The sequence below is a fragment of the Hemitrygon akajei genome, chromosome 15 (genome assembly GCF_048418815.1).
Source record: "Hemitrygon akajei chromosome 15, sHemAka1.3, whole genome shotgun sequence".
Taxonomy (NCBI): Eukaryota; Metazoa; Chordata; class Chondrichthyes; order Myliobatiformes; family Dasyatidae; genus Hemitrygon; species Hemitrygon akajei.
Genome location: NC_133138.1, coordinates 63785356 through 63810191, shown reverse-complemented (window position 1 = coordinate 63810191; position 24836 = coordinate 63785356).

Here is a 24836-nt window from a genome sequence, read left to right as displayed (position 1 = left end):
GTTCAAATGCAAATATAAACAGTAATAAATAACAAGAGCATGAGATAACAAGGTAAAGTGTTCTTAAGGTAAGATCATTGGTTGTGGGAACATTTCTATGGATGGGCAATGGAGTGTAGTAATCTCCTTTGTTCAAGAGCCTGACAGTTGTGGGGTAGTAACTGTACTTGAACCTGGTGGTGCGAGTCCTGATGCTCTTGTACCTTCTACCCTTTGCAGGACTTTCCATTGGTGTTTCCATACCACGCCACGATCAGTCAGTCAATACACTCTCCACTAAACATCTATAGAAGTTTGTCAAGTTTTAGATGTCATTCCAAACCTCCGTAGACTCCTAAGGAAGCAGCTGTGCTTTCGTCACAATTTCCATTCCCATTTAGTCATGCTTTACAAAAAAAACAAACACTACATTGTTGAATTTATATGCCTTGGTTCCTTATCTGAAACCAAATAGATTTAGTCATAAAACGATATACTAAAATATTTTGAAACTATAACATTACCTATATTCAACATTGTCATTTACCCTCTTATCGTTCTTAGAATCTAGCAGGACGCCTGTCTCATGTTATAAATATAGCTTTTCCTGAAATAATTAACTGATAGTCAGCAAGCAAGCAAAGATCCCTGACTGAAGCAAGAAGCTGGGTCAATTTAAATGTACCCAGTTAATATGAATTTGAATGATTCACTTGTATTAGGATTAGGCAGCTTCTCTGGAAAAGTTCCATCAATGACTTTGTATCATCTGAAAATGGGGTCTAACTATTTAAATATGAAAATTGTTAAAGAATTATAATTTGAAATTTATAAATGATAATTTATTCCAGCTGTGTTACTCTTGTTGAAAAAATAATTATCAGTACAATTAATGTACAGTTAATTATCAATTAATAATCAATTACAATTAATAATCAGTACATTTAAGAAAATTTGCTATTTTACCTGCGTGAGATAGTGCTGGGCTAGACAGACCTGCACGCAAGCATGGAAAATTCCTGCAAAGACTTTCTATGCCTACAGTGAAATGTATATTTTTAGCATTGACTTTGCAACATAGTATTTGTATTTCTGAATTGCCTTGTTACAGTATTCGGAAGCAAAGTGTTTCAATTACTGTTAATTAAGGTCAATGCCTCTGATGTGTGCGCAGCATGATGGTTATCGCGTGCAAGTAAAAATGTTACAAAGAACTAACTAGCAATTATACGTATCTTTCATCTGCCACAAGGAGAATTCCTTGTTTTATCCCCCACCCTAGTGTACAGTTATGGAACTATGAACTCCTCAGACAAAATCTAGCAAATAGAAAATAGGAGCATTTCTTCAGAACTGCTTGAATTACATGCTTACATTCCAGAGCAAGGCTTGAATCAAGAACCTTTAGGTTCAGAAAACATTACAAATCTTTACTAATTCAATAAAAGTAAGGATTATTAACTTCGGTGCCATCTTCTTTCCTATTTATTCCTCAAAGTGTTCCACTCTGTAATCCATCTTCTTTTGCATTATATCCACCTACTCCAGTGTCGGAGATTACCATGGGCTCTGGCTGTCAAAATCCCTGGAATTTTTTTTATGGCCTTAAGTCCTGGTTTGAGTGTTCCCAATCTGTCTTTGCTTTAGCATTTGACATCCATATCTCGAGGCCCATGATGCTTTCAGGTTCACTACACTTCATACATCACCTTCAAAAATCATAGCTGGCTCTTCCCTCTCTGTCCAGTGAATATGGAACTTAAATCCGGAGATTTATGAAAATCAATACCTCATTCCATCAGCAAATCACAATTGTATCAAAACAGACATCAGAGCATCATCCCCAGATTTGCTCCTGTTTGATATTTAATTTTGGTCACAAGTTCTGTCATATTCAAGGATATTGCCATATTATAAGTTTATTCATTGTGCATCTCAGCCTAGTTTTTGTCTCAGGTGGTTCTGGTGCAAAGTTACCGAGTAAAATAATTTTGTAAGCCTTTAAAATGTACTGTATGCTGTAAAAAGGTTTGAACACAGATGAGCACTAATTTATTTTATTTAGCAATACAGTGTGGAATAGGCCCTTCCAGTCCTTTCAGTCTCACTGCTCCAGCACCCCTCAACAACCCCAACTAACCCTAACCTCATCACAGGACAAGTTACAATGACCAATTAACCTACCGGTTATGTCTTTGGACTGTGGGAGGAAACCAGAGCTACTGGGGAAAACCAATGCATTCCACAACAAGGGTGTTCAGAGATTCCTTACAGAGGAAACCGAAATTGAAATCTGAAATCTGATGCCCCGAGCAGTAATAGCACTGCGCGAACTGCTTTGTTACCATGACACTGATCCATCCCATCATGGGGTAGTACGTGATATTGTGAGATCATACACTCATTGGCCACTTTATTAGGTACCTCCTGTACCTTAACAACGTGGCCACTGACTGCACATCAACAATCTTCTGCTGCTGTAGCCCACCCACTTCAAGGTTCGACATGTTGTACATTCAAAGATGCTTTTCTGCACACCGCAGTTGCAACACGTGGTTATCTGAGATACCATCACCTTCCAGCTTGAACTAAACTGGCCATTCTCCTCTGACCTCTTGCAGTAACAAGGCTTTTTATCCACAGAACTGCCACTGACTGGACATTTTTTTTTGTTTTTTGCACCATTCTCTGTAAACTCTAGAAACTGTTGTGTGTGAAAAATCACGGGAGATCAGCAGTTTCTAAGATACGCAAACTATCCAGTCTGGTGCTAGCAATCACTCCAAAGTCAAAGTCATTTAGATCACATGTCTTCCTCACTTTGATGTTTGGTCTGAAAAACAAACTCTTTACCAGATCTGCACGCTTTTATAAATTGAGTTATTGCCATGTGATTGGCTGATTAGATAGTCATATTAACGAGGTGTACAAGTGTACCTAATAAAGTGGCCACTGAGAGTAGATTGGTATGTTTTGATACATTGACAAATGTATTTTTCAAAGCGTTTACGCATGGACTGCAAGGATATAACCTGGATCTCTTCTTTCAGTTAGTCCTGATGAAGAGTCTCGGCCCGAAACATCGACTGTACTTCTTCCTATAGACGCTGCCTGGCCTGCTGCGTTCCACCAGCATTTTGTGTGTGTTGCTTGAATTTCCAGCATCTGCAGATTTCCTCATGTTTGTGTAATAATTAGTGAGTCTTGATTATGAAAAGGAGGTATTTGCAAACTCCAGGTATATTAAGATGGACAAATCTCCAGTGCCTACTAGATTTTGTAGTAAATTTTTTAAAGAGCATCTCAAAAGAAGAATCTAGAGAATAAGGCGGTGGACTAGTCAGAAACATGGCACCGTAGAGCTTAAATATGTTCCTAAGAAGGAGAGTGATGGAGTCTTTGAGTTGGTGTAAATTCAATGGAATAACCACTGAGGCTTCCAGCAATCTCTTGCCCTACAAATGCCAATCAAACTTAGTGATGGGATATCCATTGCCCATAACGGATTTTATGGATGAAGTAGTATATCCAGGTTCACTCTCCAGCTGCTGAGGAAGTGTTGCATTATCAGAAACGCTATGTTTTAATGAGATATTAATCTAAAAGCCTGTTTGTTTGTTCTCGTAAATGCTAACGATCTTATTGTGCCCATTGCCATTATTTATTTCACAACTAACCTCTGTAAAATCAGTTTACAGATATTGTTCCTCAATAATCCTATGAGCAATTTAGTATTTGTGGAGCATTTTAAGATTGTCCCCTTATCTGATTTGTACCAGTGCAATTCTCTGCCAGTTTTTGATAACTTGTCCCTTTAATTTGCAGCTGAATAAAAAAACAAAGTTAGTTAATTGCAGTAATAAGTTAAGTTTATGAAGTTTCACATAATTAATTTCCAACATATTGGGAGAAGCAAGGTATTTTCAAATTCATTGAATTAATTGCTTTTTCTAACCTGGAGAGATTGAGCAACAGAGGGAAAAATACATGCCCGAGCCTGTTTCAATCAGTTCAATAAAATCTATTTCATGTTTAGATAGGCTGAGGAGGGCAGATTCAGTCTCTGGCTGCAAACTTCCTAGTTGTTGTAGTTTTCAGCTATTTATTCCTTGCTTTTCTGTTACTGCAAGGCTTGTTGTATCATATTCTTCCTTTATCCATCTGTTCTTTTACCCACAGTGCCTTGAAAAGGTATTCAGCCTCCACAGCTATTTTCACATTTTACTGTCTCATATTCTAAATTTAAAATATATTCAAGTCAGATTTTTGAGCTAATCTTCAATACATTATGCACCATATCAAAGTAAAATTCCAAAAGCTGTCAACAATTTACTAATAATTAAGAACCTGTAACAACACAAGCAGGTCTGAACACAACTGCAGACAGAGACAACAACAGTGTTGGTCAAATGACTTCAAACTTTAATTCAACAGTCAGAAGCACTCAGTACAACTGTCTTGTAACATTCCCATGTTCAGATTCCAACTACACAAACAACTCAAGAGTTCACAGAGAAAATAACAAAAAGGCTTCAGATAAGCTGCTTGACAAGATCCAAGGCTTCAGGAGAAAATCAGGCAATCAGTCCACATATCAAAGGGTGTGTCTCCAGAAGCTAGATCCCATGTAAAACTTTTCTCAGTACCAACAGAGGTAAGCAGAGAATTTCACAGAAAATGACTAACCGCTGATTTTAACAAGCAGAGCAAATATCAAGACAAAGCAATTGGTAGATGAAACCACCAGCCTTAAACACCTCTCAATCTGTCTCAGGTGTGTCTAGTAATCCTATAGATATTCCTCCTAGTGATTAGGGATGAGGATCTCTACCCAGACAGGTAACATCATTATCTTAAGAGTTGTCAGCGCCCCCTGTTGGGCACCTCAAGTGTTACAGAACTAAAATTGTGAGGCTGAAAATATCTTCATTCCCTTTGTAATTATTATGCTAGCTTTCCTCATATGCAATATATGTAATACCTTACCAACTCACTCAATTTGTTGATGTAGAAAATTGGAGGATCGCCTGCTTTCAATGAATTCATAAGAATAAATATCCCCTCTCCCTCTAAGATCCAACAGTATGGTGGATTTTCAGCAGACCAAACCAAAATGAAGACAAAAGGGCATTCAAGACATGTTGGAGAAATAAGAATAGAGTAGCACAAAGTTGGAGAAGGGTACAAGACCATTTCAAAGGTCTAAACGTACCTCTGAGCTCAGTGCAGTCCATCGCCTAAAAAAATGGAACAAGTATGAAACCACAGCCACATTGCTTAAGTCAGGATACCCCTCTAAACTTAGTTTCCAGAGAAAAATGGCACTTGTAAGAAAGGCTGCTGTGATGCCAACAATTACTCAGAATAACCTGCATAAGTCGGTGGCTGCAACGGGAGGTGAAGTTCATGATTCCACAATCTCCAAGGCCTTGCCAAAAAAGGATATACATAGAAGAGTGGCAAGGAAGAAACCCTGGCTAAAAAAAAGCATCATTTAGACTGTCTTGTGATTGGATGAGACTAAGGTGGAACATCTTGGCTTCAACACTAAGGTGTATGTGTGGTGCAAATCTAATACTGTGCATCAGCCAGATAACAGCATCCCCACTGTAAAGCATGGTGGAGGTAGCATCATGCCGTGGGGTTGCTTTACAGCAGCAGGGACTGGAAATCTGGTCAGGATTGATGGGAAGATGAATGCTGTTAAATACAGAGATCATGGGTAAAAATCTGCCAGAAAGTTTCAACAGGGGAGGAAGTTCATTCATTTTTCAGAAGGACAATGACTTAAAGCACACTGCCAGGGCAACCATGGCGTGGCTTTAAATGAAGGCTAAATTAAGGTCCAAGTCCTGACCTTAACCCAATCGAACTTCTCTGGCAAGATCTCAAGATTGCTGTCCACTGCTGCCCCCCAACTAACATGGCACAGCTTCAGCAATTTTGCGAAGAGAAATAGGCGAATCTTGCTCTATCACATCGTGCAAAGCTAATAGAGACTTATCCAACAAGACTACTGGCTGTGATAATTGCAAGAGGTGGTTTAACTAAGTACGGAGCAAAATGGGGTGAATACTGAGACTATAGTTTTGAACTTTTTCATGCTTTACAAGTTTCCCTGTTTTTGGTCTCTACTGTGAAAAAAGGAGCATGTGATTCATAAATAAAAACTCTCAGCTAAATTGATCAAATCCCTGCTTCTAATCTGTGTTTATGTGAACAAAGGGCTAAATACTCTTATAAGGCACTGTATATAATTCTGCTTATTTTCTCAATCCTTTGTGGTAAATGTTCTAAAGATGCTCCTAGATATCTGTTGGTCATCTATTCCTGAATGTATCTTTCACCCACTGAAGCTCAATTTCACTCAGAATTCATGCTTAATTACTTATTGTTTTAATAATAGTGAATCAAATAATGATATTTCAATAGGAAACACTTTTAACATGAGTTAATTTAAGGATCTTTCAGATAAAGTAGTTCTGAAGTAGAAACATAGAAACATAAAAATCTACAGCGCATTACAGGCCCTTCGGCCCACAAAGTTGTGCCAGCCACATAACCTACTGCCTAGAATTTCCCTACCGCATAGCCCTCTGTTTTTCTAAGCTCCATGTACCTATCTAAGCATCTCTTAAAAGACCCTACTGTATGCGCTTCTATCACTGTCACTGGCAGTGCATTCCCTCGCTGTGTGAAAAACCTATCTCTGACAACCCCCTTGTACTTACTTCCAAGCATCTTAAAACTATGCCCCCTCATGTTAACCATTTGAGTCCTGGGGAAAAGCCCCCAGCTGTCCACACAATTAGTTAACATTTTCAGTGTTTTGTCAGTTTAATTTCTGACATCATTGTGTTTGCAGGGGCAGTTTATCATCATATGGAATGTGTAATTTTGAATTAATTAAGTCTGGATGGTTAGAAGTTGTCGTTCATTTTTTCAGTGGAAGTTTCCATCCAGTTCAAAACTCCATTCTAGAGGCTTGTGCATTAAACATGGGGAAGTGATATGGTGCATGACTGTTCTTTTAGATATTACACTAAATTCTGTTTTCCTCTTGAGAATGAATAAGGATCCATGGCATAAAATGGAAAACAAAATTGGGTGATTTTGATGCCAACAATGAAAATAACAATTGAAGAAGACTAGTGAAACTTAAGGCACTATTCCACGTATTTAATCTCTTACATGTAGCAGACTAATTACTGAAGTTACACGTGGTAGGAAGTAAAGGACTACTGATTTTAACTGTACAAAGTGGAAAAATAGATAGTCCCTTGTCCAGCTCCTGTGAGAAATCTGTCAAGGGTTGTTGGGTTCTTTTGTCAAACCTATCAGTCAAAGTGTTATCAATGCTTCAGGGAATGTAGCCAAATTTAAGCCTGCTGACTGTTTTACACTGAGCCCATGGCTATTCCTGATCACACCCATGGTAGACTCTGTTGTGTATTTAATATTTCAGTAATATTGTAAACACATTGTTTGGTTAAGAATTCTTTATTGTTTACATAATTCATTAGGGACTATATATAAAAGTATGTGAATGAGATGAGTCATTACCCCACAATATCATAAGAGCGTGCCTCACTAAATGAAAAAATTAAGAATACAGGAGATATCCCCTGGCATCCCATGTTTTTCATTTGATCAGTTTTTGGAATTACAAAACAAGACAGTGGGAACGAGTAAGGTTAAAATGAACCCACAATGAATACCTATCTGTTGAAGTGCTCGACAATTTATCTTGGCAAGAGGAGAGAGACAGTTGACTTAAAAAATAAGTGCAGCACATTCTTCTTTGGAAAAGGAAACAAAGATGGTGAAGTTTTTAAAAAAGGCAAAAAATGGACAAAATGTAACAGTTCATAAGCAGTGAGTACCAGATGATAGTAATTTTTAAAAAAGCAGAAATGGATGACTACATTGGAAAGATAGATGTTTACAATTGCACAACAGCTGATGTATAGTGAGCAAATTGAGCAGGATTTTAAAGCAACTCACACAAAATGCTGGTGGAACGCAGCAAGCCAGGCAGCATCTATAGGGAGAAGTACAGTCGACATTTCGGGCCGAGACCCTTTGTCAGGACTAATTGAAAGAAGAGGCAGTCAGAGGTTTGAAAGTGGGAGGGGGAGGGAGAGATCCGATATGATAGGAGAAGACAGGAGGGGGAGGGATGAAGCTGGAAAGTGGATGTCACTCCTTGCCTGCTATCCATCTCCCTCTGGTGCTCCCCTCCCCCTTTCTTTCTCCCTAGGCTTCCCATCCCATGATCCCTTCCCTTCTCCAGCTGTGTATCCCTTTTGCCAATCCACTTTCAAGCTCTTAGCTTCATCCCTCCCCCTCCTGACTTCTCCTATCATTTTGGATCTCCCCTTCCCCCTCCCATTTTCAAATCTCTTACTATCTCTTCTTTCAGTTAGTCCTGACGAAAGGTCTCGGCCCGAAACGTCGATTGTACTTCTTCCTATAGCTACTGCCTGGCCTGCTATGTTCAACCAGCATTTTGTGTATGTTGCCTGAATTTCCAGCATCTGCAGATTTCCTCGTGTTTGAGGATTTTAAAGCAAATGGAATAGCCAATGAGAAGCTAGTGTTACTAAATGTAATTGGTGGAAGGGCATAGTGTTTGCTTATAAATTGTACTGCTCCTAACTGCAAAGAAGTTGTCAGAGCATTCTTAGTGCAGTAATGAGCTTAATGATGCACTGAGAGATCATTTAGTTTGTGGAATCTTGCAAGAAAAAAAAGAAAAAAAGTTGAATTTCCCCATGGGGATGAATAAAGTATCTATCTATCTATCTATCTATCTATCTATCTAAGAAAGCATTCAAAAACAGGCCTTAACTGAAGCACAACTCACACTTAAAAATGCAGTTGAAATCGCTGTATCAATAGAAACAGCAGCCAGAGACACAACTGATTTGCAGTAGGGGATGAAAGAGGGTGTGAACAAAATTACTGCATCAAAAGAAAAACTTGCCCGGCTGAATAAATTGTGTTACTGTTATGGTAGGGGCTCACATTCAGCAGACTAATGCAGATTTAAAGGTAAAAACTGTGGAAAATGCAACAAAGTAGGAAACATACAAAGAGCATGTTATAACATTTTCCAGCTGGTTGGAAATGATCCAAAGGAGCATGGAAGTAAGTAATTGTCTTGTTAATTGGCCACCCTTTAGTATCAATTGGTGACATCCTGTTCTTTGACGTTTTCCCTACGCTAAGTAACCAGCTGCGGCCTCCTGCTTGTTTCAAGAAACAGGTAAGAACCATGCAGGTGATCTAAGAGTTCAAGTAGCCTGTGTTCAAGTTGGGAGAAGAATGAATGAATGAATGAATGAATGTGGAGATTCTTCTTACCCTCATCTACCAAAGTCCAAATCCAATCTAATATACTTGCAAAGCTAATCGTCGTTAAACGTTAGATGCTGACAGGGTGTTGATAGGCTGAATGGTCATCTATACAGTAGCAACTCTGTTTCCACAAAATGTTCAGGTGCTTCCTTTGATCATAAAAAAAAATCATTGCAAATATCAGAAGTGTTGATAATGGGCAGATTTACCGGCAGCATCGTTCAGACAAAGCAGAGTTCTGGACTGAAATAGATCTGGTGTAAGTCTGTGATTTTTCTGGGTGGTAGTTGCTGCCATAGTTTGCACTGTGCTGTAATGCTGAAGAAATTAAGCCCAGCAGTGAAGTCCAGTGTTGGACGTCAGGATGGGAAATCAAATCCATGCCAAGTCAAAAGAAGTGCAGGATCTGAAACTTCATTAATTTCAATGGGATTTTCAATTTTTTGAATAGAGGAGATAAGTAATTTTTTTGATGAAGTCTAAATTCAACAAAATACATTCCTTATAATGACACAGCAAGGTTCATTTTAAATGCATAAGGTTGAGAATATCAAACCATCCGACATGAATATAAATCATACATAGAGTACACTTAATATAAATTACATATAAATCTTCTTACATTTACATCAAATAAACTTCAGATGCCGGAAATCTGATCTGTGGGAAGGGAAACAAGGTTAAAGTGTCTGGTCAAAGATCCCTCATCAGAACAGGAAAAGAGGAAAATAAAAGGCAATATTAAGTTGCAGACCTAAAATGGTGGGAGGAATGGATGGACAGGGCGAGGCCAGTGTTACCAGATCAATGAATTATAGTCATCCAGTTGACTTGTCTGTGAATTAAAACTATTTCTTCAATCTCTTTCCCAGTTCTGAATAACAGCCTTCAACCTGAGATGTTAATTCGGTTCTTTGTTCCACAGGATCTACCTGACCTGTTGAGTGCTTTCAGACATTTTTGTTTTGACTCGTTCTTACACGTATAATGATTGATCCACAGTACGTTGGGTAACTATAAATCTAGAATCATTTATTTGCAGTCAATCTACATGGGCCTAGAGTAGTGAGATTTTCAGCATTCACGATGATAGAACATAGAACAGTACAGCACAGGCAGGCCAGTTAACCAGTTAAAAAGCAAATTAAAAACATCCAACCACTAATTCCTCCTACCTACACAATGCCCATATCCCTCCACCTTCCTTATATCCATCTACATATCTAAACGTCTCTTAAAAGCGTCTAATGTATTTGCCCCTACCACTATACGAGGCATCCACGTATAGTAAAATACCTCTCTGAGTAAAGTGCCTACTCCTTACATCCCCCTTGAAACCACCCCCTCTCACCTTCAATGCATGCCCTCTGGTAATAGACATTTCCACCCTGGAAAACAGATACTCCCTGTCTATTCTGTCTATGCCCATCATCACCCCACTATAGAAAGGATGTTGAAGCTTTGGAGAGGGTGCAGAAGAGGTTTACCAGGATGCTGCCTGGTTTAGAGGGCAGTGTGCTATCATGAGAAACTGGATAAACGAGTTATTTTCTCTGGAGCGGCAGAGGCTGAGCGGGAAGATCTGATAGAGGTTTATAAGATTATGAGAGGCAATCCCCACTCCAGCCTCTCGTGATAGCACACACCCTCTAAACCAGGCAGCATCCTGGTAAACCTCTTCTGCACCCTCTCCAAAGCTGTGTAGTCACTTTCGAGGAGCTATGAACCTGGATCCCAAGATCTCTCTGCCTAGCAACACTGTTAAGGATCGTGTCCTTAACAGTGTACTGCCCTACCAAGGTGCAAAACCTCACATTTATCTGGATTAAACTCCATCAGCCATTTCTCTGCCCATATCAGCAATTGATCTACATTGTGCCATATTTTTTGCCAGTCTTCTACACTATCCACAACTGCACCAATCTTAGTATTATCCACAAAGTTACTAACTCAGCCAGCTACATTTTCACACACAAAATGCTGGTGGAACACAGCAGGCCAGGCAGCATCTATAGGAGAAGCACTGTCGACGTTTCAGGCCAAGATCCTTCATCAGGACTAACCGAAAGGAAAGGTAGTAAGAGATTTGAAAGTAGTGGGGGGAGGGGGAAATGCGAAATGATAGGAGAAGACCGGAGGGGGTGGGATGAAGCTAAGAGCTGGAAAGGTGATAGGCTAAAGTGATACAGAGCTGGAGAAGGGAAAGGATCATGGGACGGGAGGCCTCGGGAGAAAGAAGGGGGGGGGGGAAGCACCAGAGGGAGATGGAGAACAAGCAAACAACTAAATATGTCAGGAATGGGGTAAGAAGGGGAGGAGGGGCATTAATGGAAGTTAGAGAAGTAAATGTTCCATTAAATTACATATTTAGTTGTTTGCCTGTTCTCCATCTCCCTCTAGTGCTTCCCCCCCACCCCTCCTTTCTTTCTCCCAAGGTCTCCCGTCCCATGATCCTTTCCCTTCTCCAGCTCTGTATCACTTTAGCCAATCACCTTTCCAGCTCTTAGCTTCATCCCACCCCCTCCGGTCTTCTCCTATCATTTCGCATTTCCCCCTCCCCCCACTACTTTCAAATCTCTTACTACCTTTCCTTTTGGTTAGTCCTAACGAAGGGTCTCGGCCCGAAACGTCGACAGTACTTCTCCTATAGATGCTACCTGGCCTGCTGTGTTCCACCAGCATTTTGTGTGTGTTGTTGTTTGAATTTCCAGCATCTGCAGACTTCCTCGTGTTTGTAGCTACATTTTCATCCAAGTTATTTATATACATCAGTATATGCAGAGGTCCCAGGACAGATCCCTGTGGAATATCACTAATTACAGAACTCAAGCTTGATTAAGCCATGAGTTTCCAAATGCTCATATACCCTATCTCTAAAAAATTTCTCTAGCAATTTCCTTGCAACTGTACTCTATGCAATTGATCTTTAAACACCCTCCTCATATCTGATGTTGGACTTGCCATAAAGGAGGTGTTCCCAATTAACTCTGGATTTTATGGGAGAACATTTCCTCCATTCCCGCTGCTGTCTGTAGTTCCCACTACTATCTGTAAAGATTTTGTACATTCTTCCCATAACTACGTGGATTTCCTCCCACATTCTAAAGGTATATGGTTCGGGTTAGTAAATGGTAGTGCCAGAAGTTTGGAAACATATGCAGGTCTGCTTCAGCATGATCTTTGAACTGCATTGGTCATTGAAGTAAAAACAAATTCAATTGTACAGTATGTTTTCAATGTACATGCAACAAATAAAGCTAAAACCAAGGTAATCCTGGAGTCCTTTAATCCTACGATTTAGACCATGACCTTCAACTCCAATAAAGTTGAAGAAATCCTAGAATGAAAAATGCCTTGGAGAAAATGAAGCTTGAAGGTACTTTTCTCCAACTGAAGAAATGACCAGCGGGATCTACATCTTTGTACTAACAGTTGAGGGAAACTCTGAGAACTACCAATTAGGAGTTTAATTAATTATTCCTTAAGTTAATGTTCACAAAAGCTATCTTTTCTCAAGCAAAGACAAACAGTTTCCTCCATCTTAGAGTCAGGCAACAACGGTGTCCGTTTAAAAAATAACAATATCTGTTAGCACAAAGCCTTCGATCCACCATCAGAAATAAGTGGCTTTATATTAATAATTATATCCTTAAGTGAGATGTTGCATTTCTTACAACATCGACTTTTCTGCTCTGTCTCAAAAAATGTATTCTGTGCTAAAATCCTCACAAGCCCTTTGCCTGCAGAGAGCCTCAGCTGTGCGTGCCCTTTCATACAGCTTAGTGTCATCCACTGATGTGACGAAGCCACCAACAACAGCCTCAAGGTAATGATTAAGGGGAAGCATCCTGTGGAGCTCTGCCAGCCATTGTTCCCACCTTGAGCCATACCTATCTGCTATCATCTTTGCTTTTGATTATCTCTACCAAGTAACTGTTATTATTTTGCAATTTAATTCAGAAACCTTTACATTCCTAAAGCTTTCCTCTAGGCATCTTGTCAAATGCATTCCAAGGTCTGGCTGGACACTCGATATCTTCAGACATGGTGACTTTTTTGAAGAAAGTCAGTACATTTGTGGGTCACAATTCCTCTGACAGCCTCAAACAAAAAATGGACATTTTACTTCACACACTATTGGTTTGTGTTTCTGGATCACAGGCATTCATAGAATTAGCTGCTTACAAAGTGCATTGTTTTCACCGTATGTCAACGTTGGCTGAACTGGCATGGTCTTTTCTCAGCTACATTGTGCTTATTATTTTATACTGTTTCCATTCAGTTTGTTACCTATTTCAACACCTAATTCGACCCTTAGGATCATATCCAGCATGATCAAAATCTTCTCTCTATAAAGGACTGCCATGACAATTAAAATCCAGCCAATTTCTTAGATCACTAGCTTTATTTCATGAGATCCAAATACTGCAAATCGCAAACTGCTGAAAGAAGTCAGTGGAACAAGCAGCACTTATGGGGAGGAGTTGTGATGGAGGATAGTAGGTGTAGGTGGAACCGGGGGTGGGGGTGGTGGGTGTGGGCAGATGGATGCAGGTGGGGAGGCAGAAGGCTGAGTGTGGTGACAGAGGCCTGAGTGTGAAGGGTGGATGTGGGGGGGGGGGGGATGGTGGGCAGATGGATGCAGGTGGGGAGGCAGAAGGCTGAGTGTTTAGACAGAGGCCTGTGGGTGATAGGGGGAGCCAGTTAAGGGAGGGCTGATCCGCGGATGGACCCCAGGTAATGAAGGGGAAAGGAGAAGATAACCTTCAGGATCATATCCAGCATGATCAAGATCTCTCTGTAAAGGGATGCAGAAGCTCATGGAGTGGTAGGTAAAGGCGAGGGGAACTCTCTCTCTGTTAAGATGGCAAGAAAAAAGTTCAAAGTAAATTTCAAAGTTCAAAGTGTGCAAATGCAAATATAAATAAATAGCAGTAAATAATGAGCATGAAATAACAAGATAATGAGTCCTTAAAGTGAGACCATCAATTGTCGGAACACCAGAAGTAGATGAATGTAGTTAACCCTTTTGTTCAGGAGCCTGATGGTTGAGGGGTAGTAACTGTTCTTGAACCTGCTGGTGAGAGCCCTGAGGCATTTGTACCTTCTACATGATGGTGGCAGTGAGATCATTAGAGATGCCAATGAGAAATTCAAGTCTAAGCATCAGGAGTACATAGAATCTACCCCACAAGCTCTCAAACCTCCCATCCCGCAAGGCAGTTTCTGACCAAATTATGGTCAAGACTATGGGTCCCACATTGGTCTCACCGGTCTGCTCATCACAGTGGAAACAAATCATCTGGATCTCATGGGGCCACCTTTAGAATCAAAATCAGGTTTATTATCACTGGCATGTGTCGTGGAATTTGTTAACTTAGCAGCAGCAGTTCAATGCAATACATAATATAGAAAAGAGAGAGAGAAAAATAAATCAATCAATCAATTATAGTATATGTATATTGAGTAGATTAAAAATCATGCAAAAATAGAAATAATATATATTTTAAAAAGCAAGATAGTATTCATTGGTTCAATGTCCATTTAGGAATCGGATGGCAGAAGGGAAGAAGCTGTTCCTGAATCGCTGAGAGTGTTCCTTCAGGCTTCTGTACCTCCTACCTGATGGTAACAGTGAAAAAAGGGTTATGCCCTGAGTCGGGAGGTCCTTAATTATGGACACTGCCTTTCTGAGACACTGCTCCTTGAAGGAATCCTGGGCCCAGCAACTAACTTGATAAACATTCTTGAAATAATGTATTATCTGATTTAAGTGCATGAACAAGCCAGAAAATTTAAAATACCTCAACATAAAACTTGATTCTAGTCCTTCTCATGAAAAGGACTGATTCTCTATAGAGTATTATGCGAAATATCAGAGAACTTTACAATTAAATGTCACATTTACATTCTTAAATGGCAAATATAATAGGTATTTAGTTGAAGTGCAAATGAATCTGTGTAAATTCGTAAGTTTCCTCCTGAATATTAATGTTCCAGTATATCCTGAGCATGAAAATGCAGCAGTCAAAATAATATCAAAACTCTAAAATAAAATGGTTATACACAAGGATTGGCACATTGTTGATGTACATGCTGGTTTTGTGTCAATCCTTCAACTGACAAAAGTTTATCATGCATGAGAAGCTCAAGAGTGCTCCAAGATCTTCACTGATAAGCTCCGTTGTTGAGCTTAAGAAAATACATTGCTGGGTGAATTTAGTAATTGGAGAAGAAGAGATAACCGGGAAATGGACAGAGGATAACAAAGAAAGAGTCCGTGGGACATGCATGTGAAGGGGATACTGTGAGTTATGGGGAGAGGCTTCTGGAGAGTTGGAGGTTTGATGAGAAATAATCAGAGAAGGCAGCTGAGATGCCAGTGGACATCGGTAGGGACAGGGATGAGAAAAATAAAGGAGTGAAATAGGTTCATCGGCCACACTGTCATCAGCAGTATATAAACCCACCTTTTCTGAGCTGATACTTTGTGCAGGATGTAATGAAATTATACAGCTGGTCAGTTCCTCCAGTATCCTCCATTCCAGCATTTGCAGTCTCTTGTGTTACTAATAAAATAAAGCTTTAATTTTTACTCTGAGGAAATGTGTACAGAGAGAGTAATCAGGGTGACCAGATCAATCACCAGAGGATATATGTCAATGGTCTTCAGTGAACTGACCAAAGTGGTCATGAGTATGCAGGATTAAGTTCATAATTTAGAGAATGAAAGAATTATTATGTTATTGAAAACTCTCAACTTAAGTAAAAGTAGATCATCATTGAAATTCTAGGCTGTTATTGTTTATTTATTTAGCTTAAGATTTGTGCAGCAGTTAAATCATCTCCAGCTGTAAATGTAGTTAAGTTTAGTGCAGGTGCTTATCCAGGACCATGTTAAGTATTAAACAATAAGCTAGAAAGTAGCCTCCTCATAGTAATATAACATTATGTCCTAAAAATTTATTTATAAATATATCGGTGCCTTTTCAGCTGGTCCCCTCACACTGAATGATGAATGTATTCATTACATATCAAAGTATTCCAAATGCACAGCCAACTTAATTGGATTTAATTTTCATTGAAAAGCACCAAATTATACTTGCCACATTTATCACTGTTTCAACAATGCCAATCAGTGCGAAAGTTAAGTAGGCAGAATAAACTATAATAAATTTAAACACGAGAAAATCTGCAGATGCTAGAAATTCAAGCAACACACACAAAATGCTGGTGGAACTCAGCAGGCCAGGTGGCATCTATAGGAAGAAGTACAGTCGATGTTTCAGGCCGAGACCCTTTGTCAGGACTAACTGAAAGAAGAGACAGTAAGAGATTTGAAAGTGGGAGGGGGAGGGGGAGATCCGAAATGATGGAAGACAGGAGGGGGAGGGATGAAGCCAAGAGCTGGAAAGTTGATTGGCAAAAGAGATACACAGCTGGAGAAGGAAGAGGATCATGGGCTGGGAGGCACCAGAGGAAGATTGAGAGCAGACAAGGAGTGATTGTGAGAGGGACAGAGAGAGAAAAATGAGAGAAAAGAAAAAAAAGGATGGGTGGATAAATAAATAAATAGATAAGGGATGGGGTAAGAAGGGGAGGGGGGCATTAACAGAAGTTAGAGAAATCAATGTTCATGCCATCAGGTTGGAGGATACCCAGACAGAATATAAGGTGTTGTTCCTCCAACCTTAGTGTGGCTTCATCTTGTCAGTAGAGGATGCCATGGATAGACATATCAGAATGGGAATGGAAGGACTGTCTGGGGCCCTGAATGGTGGTGAGGGAGGAAGTGTAAGGGCAGGTGTAGCACTTGTTCCGCTTACAAGGATAAAGTATCTGGAGGGAGATGGGTGGGAAGGGATGGGGAGGGATGAATGGACAAGGGAGTCGCATAGGGAGCGATCCCTGCAGAAAACAGAAAGGGGGGGAGGGAAAGATGTGCTTGGTGGTGGGATCCCGTTGGAGGTGGCGGAAGTTACGGAGAATTATATGTTGGACCCAGAGGCTGGTGGGATGGTGGGTGAGGACAAGGGGAACCCCTTTCTTTAAAAAAGGAAGACATCTCCTTTGTCCTGGAATGAAAAGCCTCATCCTGAGAGCAGATGCGGCAGAGACGGAGGAATTGTGAGAAGGAGATAGCATTTTTGCAAGAGACAGGGTGGGAAGAGGAATAGTCCAGGTAGCTGTGAAAGTCTGTAGGCTTACAGTAGATATCAGTAGATAGGCCATCTCCAGAGATAGAGACAGAAAGATCAAGAAAGGGGAGGGAGGTGTCAAAAATGGACCAGGTAAATTTGTGGGCAGGGTGAAAGTTTGAGGCAAAGTTAATGAAGTCAACAAGCTCAGCATGCTCCAGGAAATCAACAAACACCTAATAATTAGCAACCACCAAGCACCAAAATGCAACAAATGAACAATCTTGAAGTATCACTGAAGCAGGCAAACTGTTCACACAAGTTTTTGTTTGCAATTTTTTTCTGTAGGCAACTTCATTTTTCTAACTCACTGACATGAATAAGAACCAGACTGGATCAAGTTGCCCTGAATCTATTTCGTCATCCAAACTGTGCATGATCCACTTTATCATCTACAAAATAAACATGAACGGGAGCGAATAAGCCTGAAACTGATCTTCAGTTTTACTTGATGCATTGTATTGGACTTCCTCACCTCCCTTACATCCAAATGGTAACTCATGAATATTAAATAATTTATGACAAAATATGTATATTCTCAGAAAGGTGTTGCACAACATAAAATGTTTCCTTTTAATGAACCTGTGCTACTTCCTGGAACTTGAAATTATCATTTGCCCTTGATGAGCTTTATGAAATAAAATGGTGAAATAGATTTGAAATCCACCTCAACAAGCAAACGCAATATATTTTCAATTCCTCCACCTCATATTTCATGCAGACTCCCCATCTAATATGTTAGTATGTTTACTCATTTACAGAATGCACTCTCCATCTGTGTAACAAAAGCCCAATCAAGCAGCAATCTGCTCATCAATGTGAAGTTACGTTCCCTTCAAATTCTGAAGTAAATTTTCTGTGGTAGAGATGAAGAACATCATGGCATTTTGGGAAAGGACAGACAGACAGTGAGACAGACATACTTTACTGATCCCAAGGGGAAATTGGGTTTTGTTACAGCCACACCAACCAAGAATAGTGAAGAAATATAGCAATATAAAACCATAAATAATTAAATAATAATAAGTTAATCATGCCAAGTGGAAATAAGTCCAGGACCAGCCTATTGGCTCAGGGTGTCTGACACTCTGAGGGAGGAGTTGTAAAGTTTGATGGCCACAGGTAGGAATGACTTCCTATGATGCTCAGTGTTACATCTCAGTGGTATGAGTCTCTTGCTGAATGTACTCCTGTGCCTAACCAGTACATTATGGAGTGGATGGGAGTCTTTGTCCAAGATGGCATGCAACTTGGACAGCATCTTCTTTTCAGACACCACCATCAGAGAGTCCAGTTCCACCCCCACAACATCATTGGCCTTACGAATGAGTTTGTTGATTCTGTCGGTGTCTGCTACTCTCAGCCTGCTGCCCCAGCACACAACAGCAAACATGATAGCACTGGTCACCACAGACTCGTAGAACATCCTCAGCATCTTCCAGCAGATGTTAAAGGACCTCAGTCTCCTCAGGAAATAGAGACGGCTCTGACCCTTCTTGTCGACAGCCTCAGTGTTCTTTGACCCCATATTCTCTAAAAACTCCCTAATATAGCTGCAGGATTTCAGGGTAAAGAAAACAATGACATCAGGGTCCCTTGTGATCAAATTCACCAGGCAAGAAGACGCATTGCAGAGGCTATTGTGAATGCAATCATCTCCCTTAAGTAATCTCACAGGCCTGAGGATGGTTGCTTCTATTCCACTTCTGTAACTATTCTGATTCTTAAGTGGATGATGAAGCTAATGTGGGGTTCCAGTCTCTTTCACAGATAGGGCAGAGACTATAATGTATGAATGGATGGATATTTTCACAGACGGTGCATTGCTGTATCTATGCACACCCAGCAAATGGACTGAAGTTCTCAAAGGTGTTCCATCTGCTTCTTCTCCATTTTGAATCTCCTAAGTTGAAATATTTTTCGGGAGGTGGTTGGTTTGAGAAAATACTTGGAAAGCTTCCTCTGTCCACTTGGTCACCTCTTGCCACAAAGTTTGTGATCAAATGTCTGGGTCAGGAATCTTGTAAATACTTTGGCCTGCCCATCAAGCCAATTCAGTAAAATTTGAAACACCAGAGATTTTGCAGATGCTGGAAATCTATGGATGGGAATAAACAGTCAACATTTCGGACCAAGACTATTGGGACTGATGAAGGTCCTCAGCTCAAAATTTCTCTCCATAGATGCTGCCTGACCTGCTGAGTTCCTCCAGCATTTTGTGTTTACTGCTCAGTAAAGCTTGAGACTTAATGACGGAAAATGTCAACATTGGTTCATTAATTTTGTCAGTGGATTTGGAACATTCTTCAGAGACAGTTTTGCTGATAACCCTCCAATGCTTTGAGGCACCAAATGTAGAAAATACATAGAAGAGCAAAGATCACTATTGCTCTGAAGTGGTGCATGAGGTTTAAAGTCTTGATCTTCAGACACTCTTTTCCTTAGATACCCTGAGCCTGTAATGATACTCTAAATGTAATGCTGAGTATTTGCTTTTGTTGACAGGTCTCTTGTAAGAAAAGTAATGCATGTTATGGACTTACATTATATTTTACTTTCAGATGAGGTGAAAATGTGTTCAGGTTAGTACACTTCCTTTGCCCTGCAGATATTGAATGTGTGGTCCACTAATCAATGATGACATGAAACTCTCACTTTGTGCATACGCAAGCATCCTCTGCACACTGTAGCTCAGTGACCTGAAGGTGGGGTGACCTTGCATCTGCATCTTATCATTTGTCCTGTCGATCAATTCTATTTTAGTGGGAAGCCTTTTAGAAGTGAGGTGCAGCATTGTGCCAACAAAGACTGACAGCTGTCTACACTGATGTTGGGTCTACTGTTGACTGGTCAATTAAGATCATAGCTTACATAGCAGTCATGTCGCAAATGTAAGATGGAGATTGTTGTGCCTGTACACAACTATATATATATATTACATAAAAGCATGCTCACAGGAGATTACTTTAACTGGTATATTTACATTGCAGGGAGGGAGGGAGGGAGGGAGGGGGAGAGAGAGAGAGAGAGAGAGAGAACAATGCGCATGTGCAGACAACAGATCAATACGTAGTGCTAAGGAGGATCATTGCTCTAAAAGAAATAAATCCACACGTTACACTTTTCCCCCCTTTAGATTAATGCAACATAAGAAAAAAACATTCAATTTCCCTTTCATAATCCACATTCCAAATACGGGGGGGGGGGGGGTGGGGGGGGGGTTGACTGATAAGTTCGTGGCCTACGGTAGAAGGACTCAATTTTAGAAAACCTAGCACAACTATGTTTTCAACATAGTTTCCCCTCCTACATTTACACACTTAGTCCAGTGGTTGTGGAGCATACGGATCTTGGACCTCCAGAAACTGTCCACAGCAGGGGTGATTGATAGGTTCGTGGCCTAAGGTAGAAGGAATGAGTTATACAGCTCTCATTACATGCACATGCAGGTCAACTCTTTGAGTGATTGTGCTGTAAGTTTGAAGTTTATAACTCATCTCCTTCTACCTTAGGCCATGAACTTATCAATCACCCTCGTAAACATGCTTTCACAATAACAGTCCATAACTAACTTCACAGTTCTAAAGATTCAGTCTTTTGGGTGGCGCTCTGTTTCTTTAGGATAGCACCACCAGACCTGTGCAGTGGCATCAGATTTTAGATTTAGATTATGAGGACACTCAGTCCTCGTTTATTGTCATTTAGTAACGCATACATTAAGAAATGATACAATGCTCCTCCAGTATGATATCACAGAAACACAAGACAGACCAAGACTAACTGACAAAAACCACATAATTATAACATTTAGTTACAACAGTGCAAAGCAATACTGTAATTTGATACGAGCAGACCATGGGCACTGTAAAAAAAAAGTCTCAAAGTCCCCGCCAGCCCACCATCTCACATAGAAGGAAGAAAAGCTCTTCCTGCCACGAACCTCCAGCACCACAGGCTTGCCGATGCAGCACCCTGGAAGCACCCGACCACAGCCAACTCTGAGTCCATCCGAAAACTTCGAGCCTCCGACCATCCCTCCGACACCGAACACCGAGCACCATCTCTGCCGAGCGCTTCGACCCCGGCCCTGGCCGCCAAGCAACAGGCAAAGCCGAGGATTCGGGGCCTTCCTCTCCGGAGATTTTTCGATCGCACGGTAGCAGCGGCAGCGAAACAGGCACGTCAGGAGTTTCACCAGATGTTCCTCCGTGCTTATCACGTCCGTCTCCATCAAATCAGGATTGGACACGGCATCCTACTTGACAGATAACAGATATTCATCCCGGAGTGGCCGCTGCGCACTGCCGTCGCGCCGCCGTCTTCTCTTCTCTTGAGGTTGGATAGGTGTTTTGTAAAAGACAATGTTCTTGGTTGGTGTCAGTGACATCATCACTGAGAGTTAAGTCTGGTGACTATAATATGTCTATCTTGTTGGGTGCAGTCGACTAAGGAGTATTCTTGGATTAAACATCCAGTACCTGGTCCACCTGATGTCTCCATATCTGATCTCCAACATCCACTGTGTACATCAGTGGTCCAGTTCTTGTAGCTATCCGACCTGGTGTCCACTTGTTTTCTTGGTAATCGAGCACTAGGACTTCCTGTCCAATCTTGAAGCTCCTTGCTGCTTTACTTGGCAACTGACCGAACTACTTATTCTGTATTTCCCTCTGGAGGGCTGGCTTCAGGAGGTCTATGCGAGATCTCAGAATCCTGTTCATGAACAACATTGCAGGTGCTTGATTTGTTGTTGCATGAACATAGTTCCAATACACAAAAAGGAAACTGTCCACCTTGTGCTGTAGAGAAATGTTCTCCTTGTCCATCACTTTAATTGACTTCTTGAAGGTTTGGATAAAACTTTCAGCTAACCCATTCATTGCTGGGTGGTGGGGAGCTGACTTGAAATGTCTGATGCCATTTTCCTTCATGAATAGTTGGAATTCTTCTGACATGTATTGTGATCCATTGTCACTCACAATTTGTTCTGGTAAGCCATTTCTGGAGAAGATAGTCCTCAGGGCAGAGACAGTCTTTGCTGAGGTAGTTGACTTAATCGGTATAACGTTCAGCCACGTCAAATGAGCATCCACAACAATCAGGAACATGGAGTTGAGGAATGGCCCAGCAAGGTCAATATGTACTCTTTACCGTAGTGATGACAGCCACTCCCAGGGGTGTAATGGTGCCTGTGGGGGTGCATTTTGAACTTCTTGGCATCTCAAACAACTTTTGGCAAAATCTTCAATCTGTTTATCTATTCCTGGACACCACATGTAGCTCTTGACTACAGTCGGGTGCCCTTCATGCAGATTTTCAAACATTCTGGTGCACAGTTTAGAGGGAACCACTACACGAGATCCACACATCAGCATTCTTTGACATGCCAATAGTTTGTCTTGTCTCGTTGAGAACTCTGGAAACATAGGGTTACATGAGCTGGCCATCCTTGCATGGAGATTTCATAGACTTTTGACAATGTTGAGTCATTTCTTGTTTCCCTTTGTATTTCAGAATTTGTTACCAGGAACTGGTCCACCAGTGCGAAGGTTTTTCTTCTTCAGTTGCCAACAGTGGAGACATGACGAGCCATCAGCGTTGCTCTGATGTATGTTTCCTTGAATTCTATGTCATATGAGTGTGCTCCTAGGAATAGTGCCCAAAGTTGTTACCTGGTAGCAGTCATCACTGAATTCCCTTCCTCGGTTTGAAAATAGACACAAGGGGTAGGTGATCTGTCACTAGCATAAACCTTTGTCCATAGAGGTAGTGGTGGAACTTCTTTATTCCCCATACAAGACTAAGGGCCTCTCAATCGATCTGTGTGGAGTTGCGTTCTGCACTTGTCAGTGATCTTGAAGCCAACACAATCGGTCATTCAGATCCATCTTTCATATTCTGTGACAAAATGGCTCCAATGCCCTAAGGGGACACACCTTTCCCAATCTGATGGGCAGGGATGGGTCATAATGGGTGAACAGTTCATCGGATGTTATTAGTCTCTTTGTCTCCCTGAATGCTTTATCATATCTTTCTGACCATTCCCACTTTTCTCCTGTCTGTAATAATGCATTCAATGGATGTAGCACTGTAGCAATGTTTGGGACAAACCAGTGATAGTAGTTTACAAGGCCTGAGTTGTGACACATCTTCTGGTTTGGGTGCCTGTAGCACTGCATCAGTCTTCTCTTGTGACTTATGTAAGCCATGCTTGGAAATGACATGTCCACAATATGAGATTTCATTCTTGAAAAACTCACATCTCTCTCTCTATGCACACAGACCACACTCACTCAGTTTGGTAAGCACTTTACAAGGTTTTGGAGGTGCTTTTCAGCATTTTTGCCAGTCTTGATGATGTCATCAAGGTAACACTGTGATCCTGGGATATCTTGAAGCACTTCGTCCATTGCTCTTTGACAAATTGCTGGAGCTGATGCAACACCAAAGGTAAGACAATTATTCTGGAACAGTCCCTGTGAGTGCTGATTGGGAGGAATTTCCTGCTTGACTCTTCAATCTCTATTTTCAGATAGGCTTGTGACAAGTTAATCTTTGAAAACCTCTCCATGCATGCCAAAGATGCAAAAATATCTTCTATTTGTGGCAGGGGTTAATGCACAGTATGCAGCACCGGTCTGATACTCACCTTGAAATCCCCACAATGGCTCCGGCCTTCCCTTTCTTGAGCACTTTCAATCACTCCACTCAACCTAGGAGAGAATTACGGATGCCTCCAAGCTCTGCAATTCAGCATCCACTTTAGGACGTAGGGCATAAGGCACTGGACGTGCTTTGTTGAATCTTGGTGTTGCTGTTTAATCTAGTTCAATTCTGGTCTTACCTTTGAGCTTACCAATCCCTTTCTCAAACACCTTCTCATCAGTATTGAGCAGAGGTGCCAACCCCTGGGTAGTGCTACCATTTAGGCTGCCATTACCTGTTGATGCCACACTAAGAGCTTCGAGTAAGTGCCAGCCTCTGGATTTATGGATAAAGCTGACCCTGTATCCAGCTCCATTTTCAGCTTTACACCCCACACCTCTATTGTGATCCAGACTATTTTGTGATCTGCTTCAGCTATACAATGCAGTTCTAGGCATGACAGTTCACCTTTGTCAGACTCTATGTTGTCTGATTCTGTTTTACATTCGGTAACTTTATGCATCTGCTTAATTTTATATTTGAGACTTTTCCCTCAGTCGTGTTTTTTGTCTGCCTTGCACACTTTCTCTAAGTGACTTTGTCTGTGACACTTTATGCAGACTTTTTCTTTGAACCAACAGACATTTGCATCAT